Source organism: Accipiter gentilis, chromosome 11 (assembly GCF_929443795.1).
Source record: "Accipiter gentilis chromosome 11, bAccGen1.1, whole genome shotgun sequence".
In the NCBI taxonomy this organism is placed as follows: Eukaryota; Metazoa; Chordata; class Aves; order Accipitriformes; family Accipitridae; genus Astur; species Astur gentilis.
The window spans coordinates 27,530,817-27,539,213 of NC_064890.1; the positions used below are offsets into that span (position 1 = coordinate 27,530,817).

Genomic DNA, 8,397 nt, shown 5'->3' on the forward strand with positions numbered 1-8,397 from the left:
TTTAAAACTCCTTGTGAGCGTACAGTAGCGCCAAGAAAGCTATGTGGTCTTTTTGGTGCGTTTGTTTTGTATCGCAGAGCCACAGAATGGGTGAGGTTGGAAGGGACCTCTGGAGGTCATCTGGTCCAGCCCCCCTGCTCAAGGAGGACCACCTAGAGACGGCTGCCCAGGACCACGTTGTCTTTTGAGTATCTCCAAGGATGCAGACTCCACAGCCTCTGTGGGCAGCGCTGGGTCACCGTCACAGTGAAAAAGTGTTTCCTGATGTTCAGACAGAAGCTCCTGTGTTTCACTTTGTGCCCGTTGCCTCTCACGGTATTCCTGTTGACCGTTGCATTAAAAATCGCTGCAGCTTTAGACATTCGCAGTTCCTACCTCAACGCCTGTGGTGCACCTGAAACACTTCATATGGGGAAAAAAGGAACGCTAATATATCAACTTTGAGCCTCTTTAGTGCTTTCCAAAACTGGTGTGATAGGACAGCCCATCTCTTTGTTGCTGGTGGCCACTGATGATGTGGTGGCTGTTGTGGGGCATTTATGTCAACAAAACAAGCAGTTCTGCTTCTTTCAGGGAGTTACCTGTTGTTACTGAAGATCTGCAGTTGTCTTTTCCTGTCTGCAAAAGTCACTAGCAATCGGAAGATTATACAACAAAGTCCCAGTTCTGGAAAAGTTAAGAGTGGTTGTACTGAGATGAATTAAGACGGGAAAAATCTGGGGGGTTTACCCACTAATTCAAGGACTTGAGTTAACAGGCAGCGAGGAAAGCGATGAATGCTGCTGTGACACTCTTCCTTTTTATATGAATAAGTGGGGGTTTTGAAGCTAATACACTGTATTTCATTCCAGATATTCTGTTTCAACTTGATATTTAATAAACTTTGTAATCTAGTATGCATCTTTGTTTTATTGTACCCCTTCTGGACTTTGCTTTCCACCCCCTTCCCTGCCCATATAACTCCCCAGATCTCTCTCCTGCCACTTCAGCTTTGTTCACAGCTGCGTCTCCATCCTGTCCTGGAGGCCAGGCAAATGGCCAGCATGCGTCTGTGTCCTTTTCCTCTGGGGAGGCTTGAAGCACAGTTCTGTTAAGATTGTGGAGTAGAGTTGAGGTCTTGCTAATAATCAGTTCCCAGACTCTTCCTGTATTTCAGAGCAGTCCTTCTTGTGGTCTGGGTAGAAGGCAGTGGGTGAGTTTCTGGTAGCCATGAAATGCTAGCAAATTCCACAGGTTTTGATCCCATGGGAAGCTGACCAATTCGTAGCCTGCAAAGGGAAAAAGTGTTAAGAAATTTCTCCAGCCTGCACCAGAGTGGTCAAAGAGAAGTTCAGCCTTTGGTGCTTTCTAGTGTCTCTCCACAGAGAAAGCAGGTACCCCAAGTCTTGGCCTTTGCTTTGTGTTGTCATTGTGATAAACTGGGATGTGACCTGTGTTTAAAGTTTGTTCGTAACCTGCTCTGTGCTGCTGATTGTCAGAAAGAGGGGAAAGTTCTTGACTGGTGGAACAGCAGACTGGAGATTCAGTGTTGGCATCTGGCATAACAGGAGCTGATAGCAGTTACAATGGGGGAGCTGGGGGGTGTGAGGGGGTAAAGAGAATTCCAATTAATAGCTTCACTTGAAAGTCCCTCTCCAGTGTCACTGTGGGGACGGTTTTAATAATCTTGGAGAGGCCGTGGCAGTCAGGGGAGGCTCCTGAGGCCTGGAAGACAGGAAATGTCCATCCTGTCTTCAAGAAGGACAAGACAGAGCATCTGGGGAACTACAGGCCAGTCAGCTTCATCTCGCTGCCTGGGAAGGTGATGGAGCATGTCCTCCTGGAAGCCATTTCCAAAGATGTTGGGGACAAGGTGGCAGGGAGGAGTCAGCATGGGTTTGCAAAGGGAGAAATTGTGCCATACCAATCTGCTGGCCTTCTAAGATGTAATTCAGTGGACAGAGGGAGAACAGTGCATGTTGCTTACATTGACTTCAGCAAGGTTTGCTCAGGCTTGCCCTGTAACATGCAAGTTCAGTTTTTGGAATTTCCTGATCTCTTTCCAAAGATAAAGCAAGTGTGTTTCTGAATTCCTTTGCTAAGGTCTACTAGAAACCAGTTCAGGTCAGTAGCTGCAAGAGGATTGCTACATTTTAAAAATCAGTTGTACCTAGTGTACAATTCTGTTTCAGAAAATCTCGTTATGCCAGTTGATTTTTCCTCAAGAGCCAATGGCATAAGAACTTGTCTAGGTTTTACTCTCTTCAAAATACTGCATTGAGTTGTGGCCACAAAACATGATTAGTTTTTCATTGCTATTCTTTGGCAGGGTAGTGGCTTGAAAGATCAATTAAAGCCTGCTTGAGTAATGCTACTGTAACACTAATATGTCCACCCAGCGAGTCTTGACTTCTGAAATATCCAGGCATCTGCTTATAGTTCATTGCCAACCTCTGCTGCTCTAACTGCTTCACTGATGCTTCACAGAGGGAATATAAATCTGGTGACCTATAAGCATACTGACCAACTTGTGTCCTGTTTTCATCTTTCTTTCACCACCCTTATGTGGATATTGAGATAAACCACCTGTTACTAAAAATACAACTTGTAGCTTTATTTGCTAGAAAAGCCAATGGTAAATGCTTCTTTACTGCTGGCTCTCAGTGAGAAGTGAAGGTTATTGACTGCTGGACAAAATAAACTGAAAGCCAGCATTAACATCTACCATAACAATTGTTAATAACTGTTACCTTAAGGGTAGCGGGTAAAGGAAAGTCTAGTCAATTCATTAACTTCATTGTTGACGTATTTGTTTTCTTGTTCACTAGTGAAAAACGTATTCTCAAAAGTGTGTGGCTGGTTCTTGCTGCGTGTTGGAAACGGCACCAGCTACGCTGAAGGAGGTGCTGCTATCACGTTGCATGACAATACAAGGTCACTGTTTACCCTGAAACAGAGCTGTATCCTGTTCTATAAAACAGGGAATCGATCTTCTGTGTAGGTGTCTATCTTGCATAATTTCTGTCTAAGCATCTGGACCAGTTACCTAATGTCTTAGTGTTTGATCATGTACTACTGGCACATAGCTGATGCATGTTGGGGGGGGGGGGGGGGGGTCCATCTTGTTTGTACAATGCAAGCAATACAGGCAAACTGCATGTGAACATGGGGATTTCAGCTTGTTCCTGTATCCCACTACCATTGTTGTTTGCACTCCAGAACAAGGGGGGTTTGGCTCTGCATCAGACAAAGAATGCCTTTCTTAAGCAAGTCTGAAATGTATGAGACTTTGAACAAGCAAATGCAGCTTGTGAAGAGATGTTTCCTACTACCAAATGATATCTCTTGAACTATGCCTATTTAGGGAGCTGTTTCTCTAACATAAGCTTTGGTTTCTACCATATCCCTCACACTTTCAGCTCCAGAGCAGTGTCCAGATGAGGTGCAGCTTCATTTTCCAGGCTTTGGGAAGTAACATCCAACGACTTGTTTATGGTATACCAGTCTATCTGTGCATTGGCAGTGTCTTTTCCTTTTAGCATTCTCCTTTGTAATGCAACATGCAGCCACCAGTTGCTTCTCTCCAACCTTTTTGGCTCCAGCCATTATCTGCTTTTCAGCATATTTATATAATTCATATTATAGTTCCTGTGTTCCCATCTTTCCAAATTAAGCAATTTCTTTCACGTGCCTGATTGTCTTACATGGTATTAGTAAGAACAAACAGATTCGTGGTCTTGATTCAGTCCTGAACAGTCAAATCAGGTGGTTGGAGAAATGGAAGCCTGACACCACTCCTTGTACCCAGGGCAAAAACCTTTCCTGAGTCTGCCACCACCAGAGAAAGCCTCAAAGCTGGACAGTTATGGCTTACATACCAGAATTGCAGCATGAGGTTTCGTAACAGGAGTGATTCCTAGTTCTGTAGTTTATACTGCTCCAACTGCTCTGGAGCATCAGGGCTACAAAAAAAGGGAAAGATCATCTGAGAAGTGTGTTCTGTAGAGCCCTGAATGCACCAATATGTGTCTGTGTGTAGCCTTCTGTGCTCTCTAATGATATTAAAACAAGGGGTCTTGTTTCAGTAACAGATAATATGCTTTAATTTTTTATAGCAAGCTATTTTTCATGCTATGTTCTTCAGTTTGTACAGGGGCAGAATGATATTTGTGTGTCTTGCAGCCAGACAGCCACTGGTATGGTCTCAACAGCTTTGGTGTCTCCAGGCTTGTCATGGCAGAAATCGACTAAGTGGATGCTCAAAAACAGAGTGGAGAGGTGTGACTTTAATGGGCGTGCTGAACTGCTGGCCAGTTTTCAGTGGTGATACACTATCAATAGGAAGCCAAGGGTAAGAAGTCTATTGAAAAAGCAGCCACAGATGGGGCAGGGGGGTGTCTTTGGGGTACTTCCTTGCAGAAGGCTGCCTGTCCCTCCATGAGGCAACCTCTGTCTGCTGAAAGGGTCTGTGCAGACATAATCTGTTTTGCAGGTCTGTATATCTGTCCCCTCGGCATAGACACCAATGCCTTTGAGCACATGGTTGTGCGCCTAGAATCTGGTGAAGCAAAAGAAACCCCACTGAGGCCACACTTAGCTCCTTGAGCCCTGGAAGATGTTGTACTTGATGGCAGCTGCTGGGACCAGGACCACCCAGGTCTGGCCTGGAGGTACCTCCCAAGCATGGAGGTGCAGCTGCATCCACGAGCAGTGATGGAGCCAGCTGGAGCCCAGTCCCACTGCTCTGGAGCAAGGCAAGCAGGGTGGACCTGAAGATTGTGGACAGGTCCAGTCAGGAGCACAGATTACCAGGCAAGTTCCTAATAATGAGTCAAGTGGGAAGTCTGTCCCCAGATTAGGGTCAGCATCTGGATGAGGCCTTGTGAGGGTGACCAGGGTGGGACACAGCCCCAGTGCGGCTGGGCAGGGCCATGGGGATGGGCCAGGCTGGGACATCAGCCCATGGGTCCTCAGTGCTCCTGAGGCACAGGCTTGGTACAATGCCAAACCAATGGTGAGTCAATCAGCTTTTCTCCTCAGCTGCACCAACTCATCCAGTCACCCAGGATTTCTGTCACAAACCTTGTTTCTTATTGCTCTGAACTCTTGATTTAGGTATGCTATCCTACAAGAGGATCAAGCACAGCTGCAGCCCTGTTAGGGGCTCCTCTTCTTTAACCTGGAAGATCATTTACTTGCTTACAGTTCATCCTAACGGGGCAATTCAGCTACTCAGTACTTACTGGGAGCAAGTTGCCAAATCTAGTAGCCTGATGGGGATGGGATGGTACAAAGATATGTATAGCTATAGATACAACGATACATATATGCATCTATATATGCCTGTAGACATAGCTACCCAGATACAGGTATGTACAGTGTGGATCCCTCCAGCAGCCAAGCACACACACTCAGTCTGCCCTGTAGCTGAGCTCATCTTGACTTATCTTGATGGTTTCATACCTTGACCATGGGGCCAAGGCTCGCCTGGGGAGGGGCCTGGACAGCAAGTCCCTTCCTCTGAGTCTCTAATTTGGGTTCCCACCCACCCTTGGGCCTCTCTGCTCCCCTAGGCTGGTGCACATGGGCCTTTGATGGGCTGATGGCTCCTGTGATGGGCTGGTGTGCAGCTGGAGCAGGGTATTATTCCAGCGTCCCTCCCCATCACCACTACCATGGTGTCTCTGCCTCCTTTGTGGGGGTCAGGTTTCTCACCACTGTGTCACTTGTACCTGTTACTTACCCATAAAACCCCAAGTAATTGGCAAGAACTTTTCGCTGGTGTCAGTTGACACTCTGTGGCTGTCCCAATCCTTCCTCATATCAGTGTCTGTTATCATTGCTGTTTGCTCACTGCTTTAACTTCTAAAACAGATTGTGCTGGTTTTGGCTGGGGTAGAGTTAATTTTCTTCTTGCTGGCTGGAGTTAAATCATGACAAGATTAACAATGCAGAATGCTTAAAGAAACAGCAGTGTGAAAGATGACTTCTTAATGTGCTTATAATTACAACTTCTTTGCATGCCTTTTCCTAGTACAGCTAGCTTGAGAAGACTATGGAAATTATCATTACAAACAGATGTCTTCTAAATGACAGCCAGAAGCACACCAGCACCGTATGCAGGTGCTGGGAGGTATCAGGATACCTAGAAAAGGCCCCTAGGACAAGGGGCTGACAACCAGTTACTCAGCTTTTACACTCTACCAGTTTGACTTACACCTCCTCTCACCCTTTGGTTCCATACTGCCAGTAGCAGATGGTGTTCAGTTTGCACCTGCAAATCAAGTTGACAACTATGTTTCTTGACACTGTCAACTTTGAAGATGCAAATTGCTTTTCATTGAGAGCACCACCTTTCCTTAAGCTTAAGCACTACTTTAGCTGAGGTTACTGTAATAGCTGACCATTCTACTACCTATTAACTATGATGAATTATTAATCAGTAATTAGTACTATTTAATCACTGCTATAAGCACAAGGACTGTGACTGTTACATAGGCAAGCAGCACAATCCATGTTTTATTCAGGATAATTGGGACCACACACTATTTAGGCCTTATGAGCACAGCTGTGTATCATGAATGACAAGAACAATTTTCACTTTCTATATACTCTTGCCATTTCTGTTTTAACTGTAGAAATGGAGTACAAATTCCACTCCCACCTCATAGGTCCATCCCCAGACATCTACAGCAGCACCTCTATGTAGAATGGAGCTCTAGGCATCTTTGTAAGTGAAACAAAATGCCTCCTTTGCATTTATAAACACTCGTGGCATCTACACAAACACTACTGCCAGTCACCTTCTTGCTGATGAACTGCCAACTGCCATAGCCCTAGAGAAAAGTCACTTTTTATCTCCAGTTGTATTATCAAAATCCTGTGCATACAACTACATTCCCTGTTGCAATACACAGTTATTATCCAACTCAAATGCTCCTCTTTAATGGCTTTTCTTGAAACAGGATTATGCTTATATATTTCCAGAGCAAAGCAAAAATAACCCCGTACAAAGCTAACAGTCCTTTCACAGCAGCTAGGTAGCCACAGCAGATATTATTTACCAAGGAACCCTGACACACACAGGCCCATTCCAGCTCCCTTTTCCACACAATTCTTCAGACCAACCTAATCAACAACATGTCTTTGTATTTACTGTTAATAAACTCAGATTGGTTTATGCTGCCCTTTAATTACAAGAGTTGCAGCTGTATCCTGAAAATACACCAATATTTCAGAGAAGGTGGATTTTAAAACCTGATTTGTTTGTTTCTTGGCATCCACAATGGAGCTGAGCCTTCTTCCATCAAGAAAAGGATATATTGGGTTTTTTTTTTTTAAGCCATCTATTTTGGAGCAAGGAAGAAGTTACTCTGAACATGGGCTGAATTTAATTTCCTCTCTATAAGTGACTGGTTGTATTACTTTCCAACTTTATTCCTGAAACAAAATCCCGCACCTGCATATTGCCATCAGTCATACGAGAGACCCAAGTCCATTTGAGAAAAATATTCCATTCTTGGACATGGAAGACAAGACATGTAGATGTTCTGGGCATGCAGACAGGAGCAAACAGAGAAAAATATGTACCAGAAGTGCAGGGAAAAATGACAGATCACCAGCTTTTGCAACTTACCTGTATGTCCTTATGTCTAGATTATCTTCACTGACTAAGCCTTTCTTGGTGCTCCAGTAGAACCTTTGTCACCTTAGAAGTTCCTCACTTAAGTTACTAAGGCTCAGGTGGTCCATGGCAGGCTGCATGGAAACTTCAGTGCTTTCATGAATAATGCTCAGCTGCTTAAAGGCCCAAGATGATGAAGGGCATTGCTCTGGGTACGTCTGTGTGTTGGAAGTGTGGCATTACCAGTAGGGTAGCCTGGCACTTCCATTTCAGCTAAAGGCAATTCTGCCCACATCTGCGCTTTGCTGCTGAAACTCAGAAAAAGCATAGTTAGAACCAAACCAAAACTACTAACATACACAATGCGGTTGTAGAGCATTACACATCTCTTATCCAGAGATGAAATGGTATGACTCTCGTTTGTCTTTCTTACTGCTTTCTGCGCTGGCTGGACTTCTGAAAAATGGTGGAATCAAAAGTTGGAGCATAAAACTCAAAATTACTGTTATAAACTATGCAATATGTTAAACTAGTCTCTAGATAAACAGGGAGCTGTCCCCTTCACCCACATAACAATCATCACTTAAACTATAACAATAGCTAACTCCACCAAATATTTGAATTCTGTTCCATTTCTCAGAGACTGTTTCCACTCAGATCCTGACAATTTTAATTGAATGTGAGCTGATGACTTTTCAGGGAAGCAGTCTTGAAAGTCAGAAGTGCAATTCCAGACAGCAATCCTACACAAAAGAATCTTAATCCTGCCTTTTCAAAGACCTTGAACATTTGCA

At 44.4% G+C, this 8,397-nt stretch overlaps 1 long non-coding RNA gene across 1 annotated transcript; it reads right to left on the bottom strand.

Annotated features, from left to right (window-relative positions):
- Positions 1-3,647: 3,647 nt before the first annotated feature.
- On the bottom strand, positions 3,648-8,360 carry LOC126044561 (uncharacterized). The gene is made up of 3 exons (XR_007507713.1): positions 7,616-8,360; positions 5,723-5,899; positions 3,648-3,941 (listed from the first exon to the last, which is right to left on the bottom strand). It is a non-coding gene; the product is annotated as an uncharacterized LOC126044561 (long non-coding RNA).
- Positions 8,361-8,397: the final 37 nt, after the last annotated feature.